At 42.8% G+C, this 26400-nt stretch overlaps 1 protein-coding gene across 4 annotated transcripts in view; it reads left to right on the top strand.

Annotated features, from left to right (window-relative positions):
• The window catches only part of LEKR1 (leucine, glutamate and lysine rich 1), a 249753-nt gene that overhangs the window by 140619 nt on the left and 82734 nt on the right, over nt 1-26400 (top strand). The gene's annotated exons all lie outside the window — the stretch shown is intronic.

Below are 26400 nucleotides of genomic sequence, written 5' to 3'. Positions count from 1 at the left end.
ATAGTAAGTGCTTAATAAATGCCATCATCATCATCATCAATCCCCATTTTACAGATGAGGGAACTGTGGCACAGACAAGTGATGTGATTTGCCCAAAGTCACACAGCAAACAAGTGGCAGAGCTGGGATTAGAACTCAGGTCATCATCATCAATCGTATTTATTGAGCGCTTACTGTGTGCAGAGCACTGTACTAAGCGCTTGGGAAATACAAATTGGAAACATATAGAGACAGTCCCTACCCAACAGTGGGCTCACAGTCTAAAAGGGGGAGACAGAGAACAAAACCGAACATACTAACAAAATAAAATAGAATAGATATGTACAAGTAAATTAAATACATAAATAGAGTAATAAATATGTACAAACATATATACATATATATATAGGTCCTTCTGATGGCTAGGCAGTATTCACTAGGTCATGCTGCTGGCCATTTAATAATAATAATAACAGCATTTATTGAGTGCCCACTGAGAACAGTCACTATACTAAGCAGTTGGGGAAGTACAGAACAAACGTGTTTCATGGACCCTGCCTAAGGACGAGACAGACAAAAATGGTACATATTAGGTCATTGAATTGAAGGCAAAAGGATGTCTTTGGATATATAAGTTTCTATGAGGAAACTGTGTTTGAAATCTTAGTCATAATGGAACGTTTTGGACTGGGAAATAAAGCCATAGAAAAGTCTACCAAGTTGGCTTCCAACCCATGTGTCAAAAAATAAATGGTTTTTAATATCCCTTTCAGAGCTACAATAATAATTTATGGCATTTGTTAAGTTCTTACTACGTGCCAGGCACTATACTAAATGCTGGAATGGATACAAGCCAATTTGATTGGACACAGTTCCTCTCCCACAAGGGGCTCACAGTCTCAATCCCCATTTTACAGATGAGGTAGCTGAGGCACAGAGAAGTGAATTGGCTTGTCCACTGTCACAGAGAAGACAAGTGGCGGAGCTGGGATTAGAACCCACCGACCACTGTTTGCAAATCACCAGTCACCATTGCCTTCCAAACATTCCCTCCATGTTTTCCATCTTCAAAAGTACACTGTGGTACTCTCTATCTGGCATAGATAATTGAAGTAAGGTAGGAATTTATCTCTGCAATTGATCAAATGAAGCATAAAGGACGTTAACACGTAATGGGAGGGTGGTGGAAATCAAGAAAACTTCCTTTGTCTCTTCCGTTCTATCAGTGAAGTCATGTCTAGCAGAACTATTTAAAGTATTTTGGAAAACTTGATTCATGTAGGCTGTCTACTCTCTCCTACAGGCATTTTCTCCTTTTGAGGAGCTTCCCATCTATTTCATAGCTATAACTACTCATATTTGGAGCAAATTGGTTCTTTCTGTGGTAGCAAGTCATTGCTAGGAAACAGTTGAACTGTCTTCTCTGCTTCAGTTGGTCAGTTTTGTTATAGAAAAGTCTGTCATATTTTGGAAAAAATCAATACCACCAATTGTGCAAGAGACCTGTTTTCGGTGATGATAAATGGTCATAAATTGTTCAGCTGAGATGGATAATACAAACAAAGCACTACAGTTACTTTCAACAAGTGTTGCCTAAGGTTCTTGTTCAAGAATCCTCTTGAACATTTCCCCAGTCCCATTTTGAGGAAGGGTAAAAGTTGTTTAAAAAAAAATCAACAGGTTCAACCGCTCTTCCTTTATTCTTTCCAGCCTGGCTTTAGGTCCCATGACTACTATGGTGGAGCCGCACGTTGGCTAGAAATCTGGGACCAAATGTAACCCAGCTCACCTCAGGCCCAGTGAAAATGCTTCTCAGGGTGGCCTAGTTCGAGAGTAAAGGCCTGGGTTCTAATCTCAGCTCCTACCAGTACCCTGCTGTGTGATCTTGGGCAAGTCACTTAACTTCTCTGTGTCTCCATTTTCTCATCTGTAAAATAGGAATTTAATGTTTCTTCTCCCTCCTAATTAGCTGAGAACTCCATGTAGGTCAGGGATGGTGTCCAACCTGATTAACTTGTATCTACCCCTGCGCTTAGAACAGTGCTAGACACAACCATGGTAATAATAATGATAATAATAATAATAATAATAATAATAATAATGCTGGAAGTGGTCTAGGAGGCCTTCCCAGACTGAGCCCCCTCCTTCCTCTCCCCCTATTCCCTCTCGCCTTACCTCCTTTCCCTCCCCACAGCACCTGTCCATTGGTATATATGTTTGTACATATTTATTACTCTATTTATTTTACTTGTACATATTTATTCTATTTATTTTATTTAGTTTATATGTTTTGTTTTGTTGTCTGTCTCTCCCTTCTAGACTGTGAGCCCACTGTGAGTAGGGACTGTCTCTATATTTTGCAAACTTGTACTTCCCAAGCGCTTTGTACAGTGCTCTGCATAGACTGAGCCCAGAGTGAGCTCCCTCCGTCCTCTCCCCATCCTCCCCTTCCCCATCTCCCTGCCTTGCCTCCTTCCCCTCCCCACAACACCTGTATATATGTATATATGTTTGTAAATATTTATTACTCTATTTATTTTTCTTGTACATATTTATTCTATTTAGTTTATTTAGTTTATATGTTTTGTTTCGTTGTCTGTCTCCCCCTTCTAGACTGTGAGCCCACTGTTGGGTAGGGACCGTCTCTATATGTTGCCAACTTGTACTTCCCAAGTGCTTAGTATAGTGCTCTGCACACAGTAAGCGCTCAATAAATACAACAATGAATGAATGGTTCTGGCCAATCTTCAGAAGACTTCTTCACACAAGTGTGCCTGATGCTTAAAAACATTAGTTTTTAGGTGCTTAGTACTGTGCTCTGCACACAGTAAGCACTCAATAAATACGATTGAATGAATGATCACAGGGTTGTATGGGCATTGCACTGACACTCCTCTCTTTCCTCCTTGTCCCCCCCCCCCGACACACACACACACGCATGCCCATGTCCCCCAAGATGGGTTGAGGACACTAGACTGAGCCTTCCTTTTTTCTTCTCCAACTCCTTTCTGTGTCACCCTGACTTGCTCCTTTTATTCATCCCCCTCCCAGCCCCAAAGCACTTATCTGCAAACCTGCAATTTACTTATTTCTTTACATTAATGTCTGCCTCCCCCTCTAGACTGTAAGCTCATTGTAGGCAGGGAATGTATTCGTTATTTTATAGTGTAATCAGAATAATAATGGTATTTTGTTAAGTGTTTACTATATGCCTAGCACTGTTCTAAGCGCTGAGGAGGTTACAAGGTGATCAGGTTGTCCCATGGGGGGCTCACAGCCTTAAACCCCATTTTACAGATGAGGGAACTGAGGCACAGAGAAGTGAAGTGACTTGCCCAGGGTCACACAGCAGACAAGTGGCGGAGCTGGGATTAGAACCCAAGTCTTCGGACTCCCAAGCCCAGGCTGTTTCCGCTAAGCCACGCTGCTTCTCTTGTACTCTGTTGTACTCTCCCAAGTGCTTTGTACAGTGCTCTGCTCAAGGTAAGCACTCAATAAATACATAAATAAATAAATACATAATAAATACATAAATAAATACATAATAAATAAATAAATACATAATAAATAAATAAATACATAATAAATAAAGACTGCCTGGCTGTTGGAGGCTAAATAATGTCCAAGCCTGCCTGAACCTGCCCAGGCTCAACTTCGTGCCAGTCTAACCAGGCTACAGATCCTGAAAGGAGTAGAGTTCTAGTTTGTTGATCTCCACGGTATGGCTGCGTATTATTTTCTGATGGAGTGTCAGTAATGTCCGTACATTTAAGAAGCAGCTATGGGATTATAATAATAATAATAATAATGACATTTATTAAGTGCTTACTATGTGCAAAGCACTGTTCTAAGCGCTGGGGAGGTTACAAGGTGATCTGGTTATGAGCCCTCACTCAATTAGAACATTATAAAGCCATCATTTCCAATGTCATTTTGTTCTAAAGTGATCAAACGTGTACGCTGGAAATATATGCACACCTTTGGAAAGGACGTTAAAGGAGGTATCATTGGAAGAGTGCTCTTAGGTCAGCAGCATCTCAGCAATAAGCAGGTAATGAAAGCAAAGCCAGGCAAGACCAATTAGCCGCACTTCTTCACCGTTTTGTTTTCTATTTAATAACCCCAGTAGGAGTCAAAATGGAAACATTGCTTCTGCTTAGACTTCAGGATGTGTGCTGAAGTCTTTTCCCATCCTCCTCTTCTCCCACCTGGTAAATCTTATACAAACCATGGATTGTGGATAATGATTCAGACCTGAATTCTACTACCAAGGCAGCGTGCCATCTGATGAGGAAGAAAATGGAATAAAAAAGACTAAAAAGATTCTGTGCTCTGCACACATTTAGCAGTCAGTATATAGCCTTGACTGATCAGTGTTCAGACCAAACTATAGGTCTGTGTAGCAACAACTCAGAGACTTGAACTTAGAGACACTACATTCAATCGTGTTTATTGAGCACTTACTGTGTGCAGAGCACTGTACTAAGCGCTTGGGAAGTACAAGTTGGCAACATATAGAGACGGTCCCTACCCAACAGCATCCAACTTCTGGAGCAATTCCACCAATACCTTAATAATAAATAGCCTGAACACTATGGAGTGCTATAGACTATAAGCTTCTTGTAGGCAGGGAGCATGTCTACTAACTCTTCTATATTGTACTTTCCCAAACACTTTGTGCTCCACACACAGTAAGCACTCAATAAATACCCTTTATTGATTAGTATTCAGACCAAACTGTAAGTCTTTATCACAATGACTCGGAGAGTTGGACTTAAACATAGACACCACATGCCCCTTCTAGAGCAATTCTGCCAATAACAATACTTAATAACAAGTGCCCTGAACACTATGTAATCCTATAGACTGTAAATTCCGTCATTCAGTCAGTCATTTTTATCAGGTGCTTACTGTCTGCAGAGCACTGTACTAAACGTTTGGAAAGTATAATTCAGCAATGGAGAGAGACAATCCCTGCCCACACGTGGCTTACAGTCTAGAAGGGGGGAGACATACATCAAAACAAGTTAACAGGCCTCAATACAAATAAATAGAATTATAAATATATACACATCAAAACAAGTATATAGGTATCAATACGAATAAAAAAATTATATATATGTACATATACATATATATATTCATAAGTGCTGCGGGGTGGGGAGAGGGAGGGAGGGGAAAGGGAATGAGTTGAGGTGGCCATGGAAGGGAGGGGGAGCTGAGGAAAAGGGGGGCTTAGTCTGGGAATTGTTGTCAATTTGTACTTCCCAAGCACTTAATACAGTGCTCTGCCCACAGTAAGCGCTCAATAAATATGATTGATTGATTGATTGATTGATTGGGAAGGTCTCTTGGAGGAGGTGAGCCTTCAGTAGGGCTTTGAAGAGAGAGTGTATAGGCAAGGAGCAGGTCTACTAACTCTACTAAAATATTGTATTTTCACAAGCAATAATAACAATTATGGTACTTTTTAAGCACTTCCTATGTGCCAGGCACTGTTGGAAGCACTGGGGAGGATTCAAGTTAATCAGGTTGGACTCAGTCCCTGATGCGCATAGGGCTCACACTCTTTTCCCCATTTGCCAGATGAGGTAAGTCAAGTGAAGTGACTTGCCCAAGGTCACACAGAAGACATGTAGCAGAGCTGGAATTAGAACCCAGGTCCTTCTGATTCCCAGGCCCGTGCTCCATCCCTAAGCCATGCTGCTTCCTCTACATGTAGCATGTGACGTTACTATTATAATCAAGTGCCGTCAAGTCATTTCTGATTCATAATGACTCCATGGATATACTTTCTCCAGAACGTCCTGTCCTCTGCCATAATCCACAACCTTTCTAATGGTTCTTCTGTTATTGTTGTTATGGTCTGTAGCCATCTAGCTGCTGGTCTGCCTCTTCCAAGTTTTCCCTGGACTTTTCCTAACATTAGTATCTTCTCCAGAAAATTAGTCCTCCTGATTGTGATCCTGTATATATGTATATATGTTTGTACATATTTATTACTCTATTTATTTATTTTACTTGTACATATCTATTTTATTTATTTTATTTTGTTAGTATGTTTGGTTTTGTTCTCTGTCTCCCCCTTTTAGACTGTGAGCTCACTGTTGGGTAGGGACTGTCTCTATATGTTGCCAACTTGTACTTCCCAAGCGCTTAGTACATTGCTCTGCACACAGTAAGCACTCAATAAATATGATTGATTGATTGATTGTGTCCAAAATATGTTGATCTAAGTCATTTGGCCTTCCAAATACCACTTTGGCTTAATTTGCTCCAAAATCCATTTGTTTGTTTTTTGGGCTGTCCATGGTATTCAGAAAAGCCTTCTCCAACACCACATTTTAAAAGACTCAATTTTCTTTCTGTCCTGTTTTTTCACTATCCAGCTTTAATAATAATAATAATGTTGGTATTTGTTAAGCGCTTACTATGTGCCAAGCACTGTCCTAAGCGCTGGGGTAGATACAAGATAATCAGGTTGTCCCACGTGGGGCTCACAGTCTTCATCCCCATTTTCCAGTTGAGGGAACTGAGACCCAGAGACGTTAAGTGACTTGCCCGAGGTCACACAGCTGACAAGTGGCGGAGCCGGGATTTGAACCCACGGCCTCTGACTCCAAAGCCACTGGAAACACCATAGAATCGACAGTTTGTATTTTTGTGGCAATTGCTACATCAGCATATTTCATGACTTTTTTTCCAGGATCTTCGTAGCACTTAGAGTGTGCAGCACACAGTAAGCAGTCAATAGATTCCATTGATTGACTGATTGAAAAGTGGCAATTCAGGATCACAAACTGAAGTCCTGGAATGCAGTTAGTCTACCAATGTCCCAGGGGTGTTTATCATATTGCACCTTTACAGGGCAGAGCATGTGAGGATGGTTGGTAGCAAGATACTTTAATAGCTGCTCTGGGATTAACCTCAAGCGGATGGACAGAACAACACTTTGGAAACAGAGAGTGTTTTGGCACATAGTAAGCACTTAACAAATGCCACACAATAGGTTCCTAACTTGATATAACTCCCTGAAACAGAAGACAGCAGCAGAAGACAAATCATCATCGTGTACAATCAATCAATCAATCAATCAATCAATCAATCATATTTATTGAGCGCTTACTGTGTGCAGAGCACTGTACTAAGCGCTTGGGAAGTACAAGTTGGCAACATATAGAGACAGTCCCTAATGTTGGTACTTTCATCAATCAATCAATTGTATTTATTGAGCGCTTACTATGTGCAGAGCACTGTACTAAGCGCTTGGGAAGCACAAATTGGCAACATATAGAGACAGTCCCTACCCAACAGTGGGCTCACAGTCCAAAAGTGTACAGTTACTAGAAAATTGCCCGACTCTGACTTTATAGACAGGGAACGTGTCTACATACTCTGTACGCGTTGATCGATTGAGAGGACTGTGACGCTAATTGGAAGAAAATGAAATGTCAATTTTTTATCTGTGTACAGCTGTGGCTGAGATCCCCTTCCTTCCTCTCCCCTTCCTTCCTCTCCCCCTCGTCCCCCTCTCCATCCCCCTCACCTTACCTCCTTCCCTTCCCCACAGCACCTGTATATATGTATATATGTTTGTACATATTTTTTACTCTATTTATTTATTTATTTTGTACATATCTATTCTATTTATTTTATTTTGTTAGTATGTTTGGTTTTGTTCTCTGTCTCCCCCTTTTAGACTGTGAGCCCACTGTTGGGTAGGGACTGTCTCTATATGTTGCCAATTTGTACTTCCCAAGAGCTTAGTACAGTGCTCTGCACATAGTAGGCGCTCAATAAATACGATTGATGATGATGATCAGTACGTTGGCAACAATCCCTGATCTTGGTCCCACAATTTCTAGCCCTTTTCTTTCCTTCCTGTTGGAGTCCCAATCTACCCAAACCCTATTTTCATAAATGCGCTCTGAGGGAAAATACTCAGTTCTCCAATCCCTCCTGCCTCCTCCGGTTCCATAGAGCACCTGCTCTTGCTGTTTTTTCCATCTCAGTGAGTCAGTTAATCATATTTATTGAGCACTTACCGTGTGGAGAGCACTGTACTAAGAGCTTAGGAGTATGCAACCCCCAAATATTAACAAACACATTCCCTGCCCATAATGAGCTTACAGTCTAGAGGGAGCCTACAGCCTAGAGAAGTCTCCTGCTTGATTTACAGTTAGCTTATGAGGAGCAGTGTGGCTTAGTGGATAGAGCAGGGGCCTGGGCGTCAGAAGGACCTGGGTTCTAATCCCGGTTCTGCCACTTGTCTGCTGTGTGATCTTGGGCAAGTCACTTCACTTCTCTGTGCTTCAGTTCCCTCATCTCTAAATTAAGGATTAAGACTGTATTTGTACTTCCCAAGCACTTAGTACAGTGCTCTGCACACAGTAAGCGCTCAATAAATACGATTGAATGAATGAATGAATGACTGTGAACCCCAACCGTGTCCAACCTGATTACCTTTGATTTGCCCCAGTGCTTAGTACAGTGCCTGGCACATAGTAAGCGCATAACAAAAACCATTTAAAAAAAAGAAAGAGGCCTCTATTGCACCTCAAAGTCTTGCACACCAAGCAAAGGTGCCACACAGTTCTGAGGTGAGGTGGCAAAGTGAAGAAAAACTTGATAAATATAGTTAACACAGCATCTAAGGTCAAATAAGTGAGCTAAAAAAAAATGAAGCTAAAGTGTTTGGGAGATATAAAAGCTACAAAAAATGAAAAAAGTAGAAGTTCTTCTCCAAAAGGGGAAGGCAAACTGAGGTAATCTAGAAGTGGGGAAGAAAGGGAAAAAAAAATACCAGTAGAGAGAAAGGCCCAGGAAAACCTTAATTAAATGACTGGAGAAGACAAAGAATATAGGGAAATGCTGACAAATGAGGGAAAGTGGAAAAAAGCAGAACAAGCTAAATGACAATCAAGAAAAATAATTGCCTGAAAACAAGTAAAAAAAAAAAACCCTCAACAGAGGAAACCTGAAAAAGAGAGAAAATAGACCATTAAAAAATTGGAATAAAGGAAGGGGAAATAGGGCAGGAGGTAGAGGAGGTAAAGAGCTTTCTTTTATAACTTGAGAAAATACATATTTTATAATTTTAAAGCATAAATATCTAAAATATTATTAAACTTGTGTTCCATAGTTTCTTCACAAATCTGAGTAAAAATTATGAGTAGTCAACTAATTCAAATCATTGTCTTACTTGAAAACAAGCAATGCTTGATATTGACTAGTTGATCAGAACATATGAGACACATTTCCTGTGCCATGAGTTTCAGTTGGGTATAAGAAAATCTGTTCCACACCATGGTATAATAATTTTTTAAAGTAGATAATAAAAAAAGTTTTTCTCCCCAATATATGTTTAACTTGAATTTTAATGATTAAATTGACATTTGGATTAAATTACCTGCAATTATTTCATAAGGCAAAACGTTTGGAGTTCAGTTGAAATAGTTGATCATTGGGATTTAGTGAGCACTTACTATGCAGAGCACTGTACTAAGTGTTTGGGAGAGGGCAGTGCAACAGAGTTGGTAGACACATTCTTTGCCCACATTGAGCTTATAGTCTAGATTGGAAGGGAGACACTAATATAAATTTTTAAGTTATGGCTATAAATGTAAGTACTGTAGGACTGAGGGTGGAGTGAATGTCAAGTGCTCAAAGGGTACGTATCTAAATGTGTAGTTGATGCAGAAGGGAGAGAGTTGGGGAAAAGAGGGCTTAATTGGGGAAGGTTTCTTGGAGATGTGACCTTCATAAGGCTGTGAAGGTATGGAGAATAGTGGTCTGGAGGATATGATTGGGAGGGAGTTTCAGACCAGAGGGAGACTGTGAGAAAGCGGTTGGTGGTGAGATAAACTAGATCAATCATCAATCGTATTTATTGAGCGCTTACTATATGCAGAGCACTGTACTAAGCACTTGGGAAGTACAAATTGGCAACATATAGAGACAGTCCCTACCCAACAGTGGGCTCACAGTCTAAAAGGGGGAGACAGAGAACAAAACCAAACATACTAACAAAATAAAATAAATAGAATAGATATGTACAAGTAAAATAAATAAATAAATAAATAGAGTAATAAATATGTACAAACATATATACATATATACAGGTGCTGTGGGGAAGGGAAGGAGGTAAGATGGGGGAATCAGAGCAGAGTGAGAAATCTGGCTGTTGAGGTGCCAAGTTTGTGGGTTGGACTATAGTAAGAGATCACTGAGGTAAGGCAATCAATCAATCAATCAATCGTATTTATTGAGCGCTTACTATGTGCAGAGCACTGAACTAAGCGCTTGGGAAGTACAAATTGGCATCACATAGAGACAGTCCCTACCCAACAGTGGGCTCACAGTCTAAAAGGAAGGATGGGGCAAGCTGATTATGTGCTCCAAAGCCAATGTTAAGGAGTTTCAGTTTGATGTGGAGGTGGATGGGCAACCACTGGAGGGTCTTCAGGTGTGGGAAGACCTGGACTGAATTTTTTTTTTTAGAAAAATGATGTGGGCAGCAGAGTGAAGTAGGAATTGGAGCGGGGAGAGGCAGGAAGGTCAGCTAGGAGTCTGCTCCAGTAATCAAGGCAGGATAAAATAACTGCTTAGATTAGCATGGAAGCAGTTTGGATAGAGAGGAAAGGTTGTGATGTTGCGAAGGTTGAACTGACAAGATTTGGTGACAGCTTGAAAATGTAGCTTGAATGAGATAGATGAGCTGAGGGTAACACCAAGGTTACAGGCTGCTGTGACAGGAAGGATGGCGATGCCGTCTACAGCGATGGAAAAGTCAGAGGGAGAACAAGGTTTTTGTGGGAAGAAAAGGAGTTCTGTTTGGGACATGTCAAGTTTGAGGTATTGGCTGGGCGTTGAAGTAGAGATGTTGTGAGGGCAGGAGGAAATGCTAGTCTGCAGAGGAAAGAGATCAGGGCTAGAGATGTAGATTTGGGAATCTTCTGCAGAGTTGGTGGTTGAAGCCATGGGAGCAAATGAGTTCTCCAAGGAAGTGAATGTAGATGGAGAATAGAAGGAAACCAAGAACCAAGCACTGAAAGACTCCCACAATTAGGGGGTGGGAGGCAGAGAAGGAGCCCATCGAAGAGACTGAGAATGAGCAACCAGAGAGATAGGAGGAGAACCAGGAGAGGACAGTGTCAGTGAAGCCAACATTGAACAGTGTTTCCAGGGAAAGGGGGTGGTTTGACAGTGTTGAAGGCAAATGAGAGGTGGAGGAGGATTAGGATGGAGTAGAGGCCATTGGATTTTGCAAGAAAAAGATCATTGGTCATCTTTGAGAGAGCAGTTTCTTTGGAGTGAAGGGGGGGGAAGCCCTATTGGAGGGGTTTTAGGAAAGAATTGGAGGAGAAGACATGGAGGCAGAAGGTGTAGACAACTCACTCAAGGAGTTTGGAGAGGAATGATAGGAGGGAGATGGGGCAATACCCAGAGGGAACCATTGGGTCAAGAGTGGGTTTTTTTAGGATAGAGGGTACATGAGCATTTTTGAAAGCAGTGAAGAAGAAGCCATAGGAAAGTGAGCAGTTGAAGATGGTGGGAAGGGAGGGGGCAAGTGTTTTGACAAAGTACAAATGGCATTGGAGGGCCGTTGGAAGGGGTAGGCTGATCTCCTTTTTAGATACTGATGGGAGAGTTGAAGAAAGGGCCGGAGAGGGAAGAGATTGGAGAGTAAAATACCTGCTCAGGTCATTAGGGACAAGAGATGAGGGAGGCAAGGGAACAGGAGGCTTGAGGAGGGAGTTTAAATGTCCGAAACAATTGGTGAGGGAAATGAGCATGGTAGTCAATAAGGATGAAGAAATAAGGTTGCCAAACAGAGGAGAAGGCCTAGTTAAAGTATTCGATATGTAATAGATATGAATCGTATTTTTCAGGAAATCACAGACTAAATTCCATGTGTGTCAGGGCTTGTCTGATTTGGTTATATTTTAGTGATCTCAGTGCTTAGCACAGTTTTTGGAACATAGTAAGCATTTAATATCACAGATATTACTGCCAGGGTCCTTTTGGGTCCTTTTGCGTGACTTGGGAAGCAGCATGGCATAGTGGATAGAGCACGGGCCTGGGAATCAGAAGGTCATGGGTTCATTCATTCAGTCGTATTTATTGAAGACTTACTGTACACAAAAGCACTGTACTAAGCTTTGGGGAGAGAACAATATAACAGAAAACAGACACATTCTGACCAGGATGAGCTCACATTCTAGAGGGGGAGAAATTAGTATACATAAATAAGTTACAGGTATATACAGATATATGCATATGTGCTTTGAGGATGGGAGGAAAGATGAATGAAGAGAGCAAGTCAGAGCAACGCAGAAGGGGGTGGGAGAAGAGGAGAGGAAGGTTTAGTCAGGGAAGGCTTCTCAGAGGAGATGTGCCTTCCCTAAGGCTTTGAAGTGGGGTAGAGCAAATATCTGTCTGATAAGAGGAGGGAGGACTTTCCAGGCCAGAAGTAGGATGTGGGCTAGAGGCCTGCGGAGAGATAGATGAGACTGAGGCACGGTGAGAAGGTTAGCATTGGAGGAATGATATGTGTGGGCTGTGTTGTAGTTAGTAGAATAGTGAGGTGAGGTAGGAGGGGCAAGAGAAGCAGCGTGGCTCAGTGGAAAAGAGCCCGGGTTTTGGAGTCAGAGGTCATGGGTTCAAATCCCGACTCCACCAACTGTCAGCTGTGTGACTTTGGGCAAATCACTTAACTTCTCTGGGCCTCAGTTACCTCATCTGTAAAATGGGGATGAAGACTGTGAGCCCCACGTGGGACAACCTTATCACCTTGTATCCGCCCCAGCGCTTAGAACAGTGCTTTGCACATAGTAAGCACTTAATAAATGACATTTTTTTAAAAAAAAGATGATTAAAGTGCTTTAAAGCCAATGGTGAGGAGTTTTTGTTTGAAAACTAAAGCTGGATTTTAATCCCAGCTCCTCTTGGGCAAGTCACTTCATTTATCTGTGCCTCAGTTACCTCATCTGTAAAATAGAGATTGAGTGTGAGGCTTATGCAGGACAGTGTCTGGCAAATAGTAAGCACTTAACAAATACTATTACTATTATTATTGCTATTATCATTATTATTAATAATAATAGTTTTTTGTCTTGCTTTTATCCATCTATGGTATTTGCCGGACATCTACTGTGTGCAACATGCTGTGCTAACCTCACCCTGGGCTTCAAGGCTGTTCATCACCTCGCCCCCTCCTACCTCACCTCCGTTCTCTCCTTCTCCAGCCCACCCCGTACCCTCCGCTCCTCTGCCGCTAATCTCCTCACCGTACCTCGTTCTCACTTGTCTCGCCGTCGACCCCCGGCCCACGTCATCCCCCGGGCCTGGAATGCCCTCCCTCTGCCCATCCGCCAAGCTAGCTCTCTTCCTCCCTTCAAGGCCCTACTGAGAGCTCACCTCCTCCAGGAGGCCTTCCCAGACTGAGCCCCTTCCTTCCTCTCCCCCTCGTCCCCCTCTCCATCCCCCCATCTTACCTCCTTCCCTTCCCCGCAGCACCTGTATATATGTATATATGTTTGTACATATTTATTACTCTATTTATTGATTTATTTTACTTGTACATATCTATTCTATTTATTTTATTTTGTTAGTATGTTTGGTTTTGTTCTTTGTCTCCCCCTTTTAGACTGTGAGCCCACTGTTGGGTAGGGACTGTCTCTATATGTTGCCAACTTGTACTTCCCAAGCACTTAGTACAGTGCTCTGCACACAGTAAGAGCTCAATAAATGTGATTGATTGATTGATTGATTGCTAAGCAATTTATGATATTCCAGTCTAATATTAAATGCTTCAGGGCATTAATCTTAAAATATTTTACATGGCAAAGTGAACTTTAAAGTAAACTGTTTGAGCTGTTGGTCTAATAGAGTTGCGACGCAGTCTCTTTCGTGTGTGTGTGTTCATAGAGACACGTATGATTGTCCCTTGCCCTATCGTCAGAGTAAGGGTCAGCTCCATGGAGTTGAGGAGCTGTTGTCTCCGTGAGATTGGCACTGATTGCTGCCACAGCTGTAGAGCCTGACCACGAAGCCATTATGAGGCAGCCCTATTCCTTGGCATTATCCTCCTTAACCCACACATTCAATCCATCACTAAATCCTGTCAGTCCCACCTGCCCTTTCCTCCCCATCCAAACTGCTACCATGAAGCAGTTAGGCGCCATGGGCATGTAGGTACGCATGTGTATGAGAGCAAGAATGCATAGTCTCATCCACCTGGAAGTAACTTTTCTTAGTGGGCCGGATTCCTATTACTCCATGGGTGGAAAAATCTTTTGAGCCCACTCACTCGCAACTAGGTGACTAAGCCGTCACCGTATCAAGCAAAGCTCTCCATCACCATGCCCCCTCCTACCTCACCTCCCTTCTCTCCTTCTACAGCCCAGCCCTCACACTCCACTCCTCTGGTTCTAACCTTCTCACCGTGCCTCGCTCTGGCCTGTCCCGCCATGGACCCCTTGCCCACGTCCTACCTCTGGCCTGGAATGCCCTCCCTCCTCAAATCCGCCAAGCTAGCACACTTCTCCTCCTTCAAAGCCCTACTGAGCGCTCACCTCCTCCAAGAGGTCTTCCTAGACTAGGCTCCCTTTTCCTCTGCTCCTCCTCCCCTCCCCATCGCCCCGACTCCCTCCCTCTGCTCTACCCTCTTCCCCGCACCACAGCACTTGTGTACATATGTACATATTCATTCTATTTATTTTATTAATGATGTGTATATATCTATAATTTGATATTTATATTGATGCTATCAACGCCTGTTTACTTATTTTGATGTCTGTCTCTCCCCTTCTAGACTGTGAACCCGTTGTTGGGCAGGGATTATCTCTATTTGTTGCTGAATTGTACTTTCCAAGCACTTAGTACAGTGCTCCGCACACAGTAAGCACTCAATAAATACGATTGAATGAATGAATGAATGAAAGTTAATATATTCACTCATCTTATCCCATCTGCATTGCTGCATCAGCCTCCTCGGTGACCTCCCAGCCTCCTGCCTGCAGAAATGTTCAGGATATATCACCCACTTCTCAAAAAACTCCAGTGGTTGCTCATCCACCCCGCGTCCAACAAAAACTCCTCAACACTGGCTTTTGAGCACTCTTTCACCTTGTTCTCCTACCTCACCTCGTTACTCTCCCACTACCACCCAACCTGCACACTTTGCTCTTCTAGTGCTAACCTTCTCACTATGCTTCGATCTTGCCTATCTCGCCACCCGGCCTCTCTCACATCTTGCCGCTGGCCTGGATTGCCCTCCCTCCTTAAATCTGACAATTACTCTCCCCTCCTTCAAAGCCTTACTGAAGATAATTCTCCTCCAAGAGGCCTTCATCATTCGTATTTATTGAGCACTTACTATGTGCAGAGCACTGTACTAAGTGCTTGGGAAGTACAAATTGGCAACATAGTAAGCACTTCCCAGACTAAGCCCCACACACCTCTTCTCCCACTCCCTTTTGTGTTGCCCTGACTTGCTCCCTTTATTCATTCCCCTTCCCAGCCTGACAACACTTATATACCTATCCGTAATGTTATGAATTTATATTATCTGTCTCCCCCTCTCTGGACTGCAAGCTTGTTGTGGGCAGGGAATGTGTCCGTCTGTTGTTGTACTCTCCCAAGCACTTAGTACAGTGCACTATACACAGTAAGTGTTTGATAAATACGATTAAATGACTGAATGAGTGAATAGTACAGTGTTCTGCACGAGGTATATACTCAGTAAATAAGATTGTTTGGGTTCATTCATTCAATCATATTTATTGAGCGTTTACTGTGTGCAGAGCACTGTACTAAGTGCTTGGGAAGTCCAAGTTGGCAACATAGAGAGATGGTCCCTACCCAACAGCAGGCTCACAGTCTAGAAGGGGGAGACAGACAACATAAAACATATTAAGAAAACAAAATAAATAGAATAAATATATATGTTACCAACTTGTACTTCCCAAGCGCTTAGTACAGTGCTCTGCACACAGCACACAGTAAGCGCTCAATAAATACGATTGATGATGATGATGTACAAGTAAAATAGAGTAATTCATTCATTCATTCACTCATTCAATCATTTATTGAGCGCTTACTCTGTGCAGAGTACTGTACTAAGCGCTTGGGAAGTCCAAGTTGGCTTTCAGTGGGCTGCTTTTCCAGGTTATTGGATGACTGAAAGAAAAAAAAATGGCATAACCTACCGCAGTTTTTCCATGTGTTAAAATATAATCGCTTCAATTTATCTGCAGGTCCTTATATTTTTAGAGTCAAACAGAAAGGCACATTGACATAAGTACTTATTTTAATGACTGATTAAATGGGTACACTTACAGACTCAGCATGCAAACCTAACTAACGGCATTTTACCAAATGATTAGTAGGCATCAGTAGTTGCCCCCTCCTCTTCCAGGGCATTCTGACTTTCATATAGATTATTAGGTATTCTTAGGGTAAAATATAATTTATTCACCAAGAAGTTGCATTGACAGGTTGCAGTGAAACTCGCGGAAGGACTTAAAACCTAGGAAAAGAAAACTATGCCTTTATATTTCATTCATTCATTCAATCGTATTTATTGAGTGCTTACTGTGTGCAGAGCACTGTACCAAGCACTTGGGAAGTACAAGTTGGCAACATATAGAAACGGTCCCTACCCAACAGCAGGCTCACAGTCTAGAAGACTAGAAGATTGTTTGGTTTCTTTCAGTGGTCTGCTTTCCCAGGTTATTGGATAACTGAAAGAAAAAAAAATGGCATAACCTACCGCAGTTTTTCCATGTGTTAAAATATAATCGCCTCAATTTATCTGCAGGTCCTTATTTTGTTAGTGTCAAACAGAAAGGCACATTGACATAAGTACTTATTTTAATGACTGATTAAATGGGTACACTTACAGACTCAGCATGCAAACCTAACTAAAGGCATTTTACTAAATGATTAGTAGGCATCAGTAGTTGCCCTCTCCTCTTCCAGGGCATTCTGACTTTCATATAGATTATTAGGTATTCTTAGGGTAAAATATAATTTATTCACCAAGAAGTTGCATTGACAGGTTGCGGTGAAACTCGCGGAAGGACTTAAAACCTAGGAAATAAAACTATGCCTTTATATTTCATTCATTCATTCAATCGTATTTATTGAGCGCTTACTGTGTGCAGAACACCGTACCAAGTGCTTGGGAAGTACAAGTTGGCAACATATAGAAATGGTCTCTACCCAACAAAGGGCTTACAGTCTAGAAGCTTTAATAATCATTAAAAACACAACTGTTCAGTCCCCCTGGAACTATCCCAGGGTCCACATGCTCTTTCACCGAGACCTGGACCCACCACAGGATGGATGTCCAACTTCTCTGCAGTTTCATTAGCATCAGCTGTGAGCTACATTCGGCTTCAAAATGATAGACACTCCAGCAGTGGCGATCCTAGGGCACAGTAAGTGGTCCAGAAATCAGCTGATCGATCTGTGGTGTTTATTGAGCTCATACTGCATGTTAACCACCTACTATATAATAATAATAATAATAATAATAATAATAATAATAATAATAACAATAATAATAATAATAATAATAACGGCATTTGTTAAGTGCTTACTATGTGCCAGGCACTGTTCTAAGTGCTGGGGAGGGGATGCAAGGTCATCCGTTTGTCCCACATGGGGCTCACAGTCTTCATCCCCATTTTGCAGATGAGGTCACTGAGGCCCAGAGAAGTTAAGTGACTTGTCCAAAGTCACACAGCTAACTCCTCACCCTGGGCTTCAAGGCTGTCCATCCCCTCGCCCCCTCCTACCTCACCTCCCTTCTCTCCTTCTCCAGCCCAGCCCGCACCCTCTGCTCCTCCGCCGCTAATCTCCTCACCGTACCTCGTTCTCGCCTGTCCCGCCATCGACCCCCGGCCCACGTCATCCCCCGGGCCTGGAATGCCCTCCCTCTGCCCATCCGCCAAGCTAGCTCTCTTCCTCCCTTCAAGGCCCTACTGAGAGCTCACCTCCTCCAGGAGGCCTTCCCAGACTGAGCCCCTTCCTTTCTCTCCCGCTCGTCCCCCTCCCCATCCCCCCCATCTTACCTCCTTCCCTTCCCCACAGCACCTGTATATATGTTTGTACATATTTATTACTCTTCATTTATTTTACTTGTACATATCTATTCTATTTATTTTATTTTGTTAGTATGTTTGGTTTTGTCTCCCCCTTTTAGACTGTGAGCCCACTGTTGGGTAGGGACTGTCTCTATATGTTGCCAATTTGTACTTCCCAAGCACTTAGTACAGTGCTCTGCACACAGTAAGTGCTCAATAAATACGATTGATGATGATGATGATGACAAGTGGCGGAGGCGGGATTTGAACCCATGACCTCTGACTCCAAAGCCCGGGCTCTTTCCACTCAGCCACGTTGCTTCTCTAGCCTTCTATATGAACCTTCTGGGAGACTGCAGCAGAAACAAGACACCTGCTCTCAAGGAGCGTACAATCTAGCGGGAGAGGCAAGACAAGTACATGTGATGTACAAATAGTGGGATCAGGAGACCGTTGTTGGGTAGGGACTGTCTCTATATGTTTCCAACTTGTACTTCCCAAGGGCTTAGTACAGTGCTCTGCACACAGTAAGCGCTCAATAAATATGATTGCATGAATGAGGAAGAACAAGGATATAACTGGAACCAGTACGAAGGTAATAATTATGGCATTTGTCAAGTGCTTACTATGTGCCAGGCACTGTTCTAAGCACTGGGGTAGATACAAGTTAGATTGGCAGCATGGCTCAGTGGGAAGAGCACAGGCTTTGGAGTCAGATGTCATGGGTTCGAATCCCATGTCTACCACAAGTCTGCTGTGTGACCTTTGGGCAAGTCACTTAACTTCTCTGAGCCTGTTACCTCATCTGTAAAAATGGGGATTAAGACTGTGAGCCCCACGTGGGACAACTTGATCACATTGTATCCCCCCCAGCGCTTAGAACAGTGCTTTGCACATAGTAAGCGCTTAACAAATGGCATCATTATCATCATTATTGAACTTAGTGCCTGTCCAACCCTTGGAGCTCACAGTCTTAATCTCCATTTTACAGAAGAGGGAACTGAGGCCCAGAGAAGTGAAGTGACTTTCTCAAGGTCGCACAGCAGACATGTGGCAGAGCCTGGATTAGAACCCAGGTCCTTCTGACTCCTAGGCCAATGCTCTATCCACTAAGCCAAACTGCTTGATGTAACTGAAAGAGAATGCCAGGAAACCCAAATTTTAGTCCCAGCTCTTTCACTAGCCTGTTGTAGAAACCTGGGCAAGTCATTTGACCTCTCTGTATCTCAGGTCTCTCATCCGTAATAATAATAATGTTTTGTTTTGTTGTCTGTCTCCCCCTTCTAGACTGTGAGCCCACTGTTGGGTAGGGACTGTCTCTATGTGTTGCCAACTTGTACTTCCCAAGCGCTTAGTACAGTGCTCTGCACACAGTAAGCGCTCAATAAACGCGATTGAATGAATGAATGGTATTTATTCAATTGCTTACTCTGTGTCAAGCTCTGGGGTAAATACAAGATCATCAAGATGGACATAATCCCGTCCCACATGAGTCTCAGAGGGAAAACAAGTATTGATCCCCCATTTTATGGATGAGGAAACTGAAGCACTGAGAGAAGCAGTGTGGCTTATTCATTCATTCAGTCATATTTATTGAGCGCTTACTGTGTGCAGAGCACTGTACTAAGCGCTTGGGAAGTACAAGTGGCTTAGTGTTTATATCATGGGCCCAGGAATCAAAAGGTCCTGGCTTCTAATTCCAGTTCTGCCATTTATTTGCTGTATGGCCTTGGATAAGTCTCTTTACTTCTCTGTGCCTCAGTTACTTCATCTGTAAAATGTGGATGAAGACTGGGAGCCCCATGTGGAACAGTGTCCAACCTGATTAGCTTAGGTCTACTCCAGCACTTAGTACAGTGCCTGGCACATAATAAGCACTTAACAAATACCGTTAGAAGTAAACAAGCAGAGAAGTTGTGTCTTGCCTACGGTCACACATCAGGCAACTGGCAGAGGCGGATTAGAACCTAGACCTTGTGACTCCCTTGATTATGCTCTCTCCACTAGACCATGCTGATGCTCATAAAATGGGGGAAGGAGACGTGTTCCTTGACCACCATCTTCAACTGTTCACTCTCTAATGACTTCGTCCCCATGACTTCAAACATTCCCACGTCTCTCCTATCCTAAAAAAAACCCTCCTATGGCTCCCTCCAGTTATCACCCTATCTCTCACCTACCATTCTCTCCAGACTCCTTGAGAGAATTGTCTACACCCGCTGCCTCCTCTTCCTCTCTTCCAGTTCTCTCCTTGACCCCTCCAATCGGGTTTTCACCCCCTTCACTACATAGAAGCTTCTCTCTCAATCAATCAATCAATCAATCGTATTTATTGAGCACTTACTGTGTGCAGAGCACTGTACTAAGCGCTTGGGAAGTCCAAGTTGTCAACATATAGAGATGGTCCCGACCCAACAGTGGGCTCACAGTCTAGAAGGGGGAGACAGGGAACAAAACAAAACATATTAACAAAATAAAATAAATAGAATAGATATGTACAAGTAAAATAAATAAATAGAATAATAAATATGAACAAACATATATACATATATACAGGTGCTGTTGGGAAGGGAAGGAGGTAAGGTGGGGGGATAGAGGGGGGAGGAGGGGGTCACTCTCAAAGGTCACCAATGATCTGGGTTCTAATTCTGTCTCCGCCACTTGTCTGCTGTGTGGCCTTGGGCAAATCACTTAACTTCTCTGTGCCTCAGTTACCTCATCTGCAAAATGGGGATTAAAAGTGTGAGCCCCATGTGGGACAACCTGATTACCTTGTGTCTACCCCAGCGCTTAGAACAGTGCTTGGCACATAGTAAGTGCTTAACAAATACCATGATTATTATTGCTATTATTATAATAAATCAATCATATTTATTATTTATTATATTATTTATGTATTATATCATTATTAATATATATCAACAATACATTATATTATCATGTTTTGTATTATATTGATATTTTATATTAATGTATTATTTATTTATTATATAATAATTATTATTATCTCCTTCTTGCCAAATCCAATGGCCACTACTCCAACCTAATCCACCTCAACCTCTCAGCTGCCATTAACACTGTCTACCAACTTGGTTATGTTGTGCTCTCTCAAGTGCTTAGTACAGTGCTCTGCACACAGCAAGTGCTCTAAATATGATCAAACTAATAAAACAATAAATAGTGATTGATTGTTCCTCCTCCTTCTTAGACTGTGAGCCTTAAAAAATGGTCTGATCTAATTGCATTTACTCCATTGAGTGCTTAATAAATGCCATTTATTTTATTATTAATCTAGAAGGAAGAGGATAGGAAGGCAATGAATAAATTCTCCAGGCTGGGAGAACAGTATAAGGGAGTGGTCAGAGAGGAGAGAGCAAGGTACAGTTAGGAGATGTGTGGAACAAATGAAGTTTACAAACCGTGTAGTAGTGGGTGAAGAGAGCCAATACATAATACATAAGATATTTTACTTGTACATATTTTACTTGTACATATTTATTCTGTTTATTTTATTTTGTTAATATGTTTTGTTTTGTTGTCTGTCTCCCCCTTCTAGACTGTGAGCCCGCTGTTGGGTAGGGACCGTCTCTATATGTTGCCAACTTGTACTTCCCAAGCGCTTAGTACAGTGCTCTGCACACAGTAAGCGCTCAATAAATACGATTGAATGAATGAATGAATAAGATTGAAAAAGGCAGTGGAAATCCTCAGAGCCCACGGTTAGGAGTATTTTCATGGTTTGGAAGGAAATGTTTTTTGATGTGAAGGGCTTTTTCTCTTTTTTTCAGTGGCATTTGGTAAGTGCTTACTATGTGCCAAGCACTGTAGTGTTGGGGCAGGTATAAGCTAATCGAGTTGGACACAGTCCGTGTCCCACATGGGGCTCACAGCCTTAATCCCCATTTGTACAGATGATGGTATTTGATGGTATTTAACTGCTTACTATGTGCCAAGCACTGTTCTAAGCACTGGGGTAGATACAGGGTAATCATGTTGTCCCCCGTGGGGCTCACAGTTTTAGTCCCTATTTTACAGATGAGGGAAATGAGGCATAGAGAAGTGAAGTGAATTGCCCAAGGCCACACGGCAGACAAATGGTGGAGCTGGGATTAGAACCCGCATCCTCAGACTCCCAAGTCTGTGCTTTTAACTTAAGCCACACTGCTTCTCTATAAGGGAACTGAGGCACAGAAAAGTGAAGTGACTTCCCCAAGGTCACACAGCAGACAAAAGGTGGAGCCAGAGTTATTCAGTGATTCATTCAATTCAATCGTATTTATTGAGCGCTTACTGTGTGCAGAGCACTATACTAAGCGCTTGGGAAGTCCAAGTTGGAAACATATAGAGATGGTCCTGATCCAACAGTGGGCCTACAGTCTAGAAGGGGGAGACAGAGAACAAAACAAAATATATTAACAAAATAAAATAAATAGAATAAATATGTACAAATAAAATAAATAAATAGAGTAATTGTCCCCAGCGGGGAACCCGGGAGGAAAAAATTCCGAATAACTGATTTAGACACTCTTCCATTAGCGCGGGAGGCTGAATTGTGGGACCGCTGTGTCGTGTCGTGTCGTCTGTGTGACGATTGAATGAATGAAAGAATAGCTGAACCCAGGTCCTTCTGACACCCAAGTTGTACTCTATCCACTAGACCACATTTCTTGTCTAGATTTTTGAGGAATGGGATATTTGTGATGAGCACTCTGAAACTAGAAGCAGGGAGATCAGTGAGAAGGCTGTTAGACAAGCCTGGCCGGGACACAATAAGTCCCTGGACCAGCCTGGCACCCAATTCATTTATTTAATCATATTTATTGAGTGCTTACTGTGTGCAGAGCGCTGAATTAAGCGCTTGGGAAGTGCAAATCGACTGCACATAGAGACGGTCCCTACCCAACAACGGGCTCACAGTTTAGAAGGGGGAGACAGACAACAAAATAAAACTTGTAGACAGGTGTCAAAACTGTCAGAATAAATAGAATTTTAGCTACATATGCATCATTAATAAAAGGAGTAAAAATATGTACAAATATATACAAGTGCTGTGGGGAAGGGAATAGGGCAGGGGGGCGATGAGGAGGAGGAGGAGAGGAAATGGGGGGCTCAGTGTGGAAAGGCCTCCTGGAGGAGGTGAGCTCTCAGCAGGGCCTTGAAGGGAGGAAGAGAGCTAGCTTGGCGGATGGGCAGAGGGAGGGCATTCCAGGCCCGGGGGAGGACGTGGGCCGGGGGTCGACGGCGGGACAGGCGAGAAAGAGGTACGGTGAGGAGATTAGCGGCGGAGGAGTGGAGGGTGCGGGCTGGGCTGGAGAAGGAGAGAAGGGAGGTGAGGTAGGAGGAGGTGAGGTGATGGACAGCCTTGAAGCCAAGAGTGAGGAGTTTTTGCTTGATTCGAAGGTTGACAGGCAACCACTGGAGATTTTTGAGGAGGGGAGTGACATGCCCAGAGCGTTTCTGTAGAAAGATAATCCGGGCAGCAGAGTGAACTATAGACTGAAGCGGGAAGAGACAGGAGGATGGGAGATCAGAAAGGAGGTTAATGCAGTAATCCAGTCGGGATAGGATGAGAGATTGAACCCAACTCATTCATTTACTCAATCATATTTATTGAGTGCTTACCGTGTGCAGAAAACTGTACTAAGCTCTTGGGAGAGTACAACAGTACAGACATATTCCCTGCCCACAAGGAGCTTACAGTCTGGGGCTGTGGGGAGACAGACATCAATGCAAATCAATAAACGACAGATATGGACATAATGGAATGGCCCAACCTAGATATGAAGACCTGTCAAGGTTTAACGGTTGATTGAATGTGAGAGCGGAACGACAGTGATGAGTTGAGACCGACACCAAGACTGTGAGCTTTTGGGACAGGAAGATGAACCCTGAGGCTTCAGGACTAAGACCCTCAAGGAAGGAATTGATTTTCATTCTGGTGGGTTTTCTCAGTTTCTCTTCCTCACCAGTTGCATTCTCCCTAAAGTATAGTAAGGAATGTAGTAGACAGGACTGTAACATAGCAATGCCAATCTAATGTCAAAACTGGGCCAAAGTGCCATGAGCCAGCAGCCTTGATAACCGCTGCGGCCTTTGCTGCCCATATTTTTCAGTATTCCTGTCAGGCTGCTCTCTTTACAGATATCCCAAGGAGGTTCTTTGGTCAGAAACCTTCACCTCTGTTCGTGTGGCCCCATTAGGCCGGACTGGAACTGGAATTCAGATCTCCTGATTCCCGTAACCGGGCTTTTTCCACTAAACCAACAACCAGGCATGGATAGAAAGGACCTCGCTGACGCTAGTGAACAGTCTTCATTCGATAGAAGCTATAGTAGTAAAAAAGCCAGTTCACTGCTGAGAGGATCCATGCCACATAAGCAGGGCCTGATGGTCTAATTTGCCATAGAATTCCCAACCTTCTGGAAACTTCCCATGGGAGGGGAAGGAGAGGACAGCCCCAAACCCCACCACCCTCCACCCTTCCCCTTCTGTGGACCTTGGAGCTGAACAAGAGTAAAACCTCTCAATAAATTCCCGACTAAACACTTAACTGAGCGGTATCTTCTCTCCCTCCTAAGGGGATCAGATCCCTAAGAGGCCACATAGCCCTGGATTTGGGAGTCACTCATGACAGGAGAGCCCTCGTCCCATTTCGCAGAAATATCAGTAAATCGGGGCAGAATTTGGGAGTTGGCAATCTTAATGCACGTCGGCTTCTGAATATGCCCTCACTCCTCCTTACCTTGCATGCTCCTCAAGCTTCTTTGCTGTCATTTGTCTTCTACGGTCCAAATTCAACTCTTGCTGTCAAGTTTAAGAAAATAAATGGTTGGAAGTTCATCCTATAGCGTTTTAAGCTTCTTGGAGGCAATGAAGCTATATAAAGCTTAAAAAAAAAACCCTGATGCTCCGCTGCACTAATTATATCTTGCAGCATAAGGAAAGAATAAATAGATCAGCACCTGTAATGCTTGCCCTTCCATAGCCACTTTTCCTCTGAGCATAAGCCTGCTTCCCTGACTCACTCCAGGCGTGGGTCGTGTGGGATGTGCTCAGGCACTAGATCGAATGGTTCAGTGATAGTATTTAGATGTGAAAAGTAGTAAATACACAGTCTCGCACTTTCACATTCCTAATAAAAGGCTCTTGAATTTATAAAGGAATTTTCTCCAAGTAGGATCTTGCCCCAAGGCAGCGGTAACCCTGGACTGACATAGCAGCAGTCAGTCAATGACATTTAGTGAGAACTTATTCTGTACAGAACACTGTATTAGGCACTTGGGAAAGCCCAGTACAATATGGTACTTCCCAAGCGCTTAGTACAGTGCTCTGCACACAGTAAGCATTCAATAAATATGATTGAATGAATGAATGAATAAGGTTGGTAGACATGATCCCTGCCCACATGGTGCTTTCATTCTAGAGGGGGAGATGGACAACAAAATAAATTATGGATAGGGGAAATAATAGAGTATAAGGATAATAATAATTGTGGTATTAAGTGCTTACTATGTGCACTGTACTAAATGCATTTACTAGATTAGTTTCCACATGGGGCTCACAATCTTAGGAGGGAGAACAGGGAATCCCCATTTTGCAGGTGAGGTAACAGAGGCACAAAGAAGTTAAATGACTTGTCCAGGGGAAGCTTTATTTTGCAACCTTTATACACCTCACCCTTAACTCCAGAGCACTTAGGTACATATTGGTTATTTATTTATATCAATATCTGTCACCTGCCTCTAGACTGTAAGCTGCTTGTGGGCAGGGAACATGTCTACCAACTCCGTTGTATTATTATTACTCTCCCACGTGCTTAGTTCAGTGCTCTGCACACAGTAAGCGCTCAATAAATATGATTGATTAAGGGAACCTTTTAACTGGAACGTGACTCTTGACTTTCTCTTCCCTGATGCCTTGGTCTCACCTTTCTGATAGTAATGAATGGCCTCTCTCCTCAAACCCATGATCCTTCGCACCCACTAGGAAACCTCCACCTCCTTGGAGGGACATTCTTTGACTAAAACATCAATTTCTGGACCATGCCACCTCTGCCATGTGTATGCCTGTTTTTTGTTTGAGTGCGTGAATTTATTTTTTTGTGATTAGTTATTGGTCCATGATCTCTTGCACATTGGTGATTATTTCTAGCTGTCTCTGCTGTTTGACTGTAAACTCTCCGAGAGCAGGGACCACATCTTTTAACTTCTGTTGTATGTTCCCAAGTGCCTAGTGTAATGCTGTGCCCAACACTAAGTGCTGGTAATGGTGATGACTTTTTTATGACTCCTGCCCTGTGGAAACCTCCACTTTCCTAAAAATCTCACCC

The sequence above is a fragment of the Tachyglossus aculeatus genome, chromosome 1 (assembly GCF_015852505.1).
Source record: "Tachyglossus aculeatus isolate mTacAcu1 chromosome 1, mTacAcu1.pri, whole genome shotgun sequence".
In the NCBI taxonomy this organism is placed as follows: Eukaryota; Metazoa; Chordata; class Mammalia; order Monotremata; family Tachyglossidae; genus Tachyglossus; species Tachyglossus aculeatus.
Note: the sequence above shows the minus strand (reverse complement) of the source record. Positions and strands in the feature narration are given on the sequence as shown.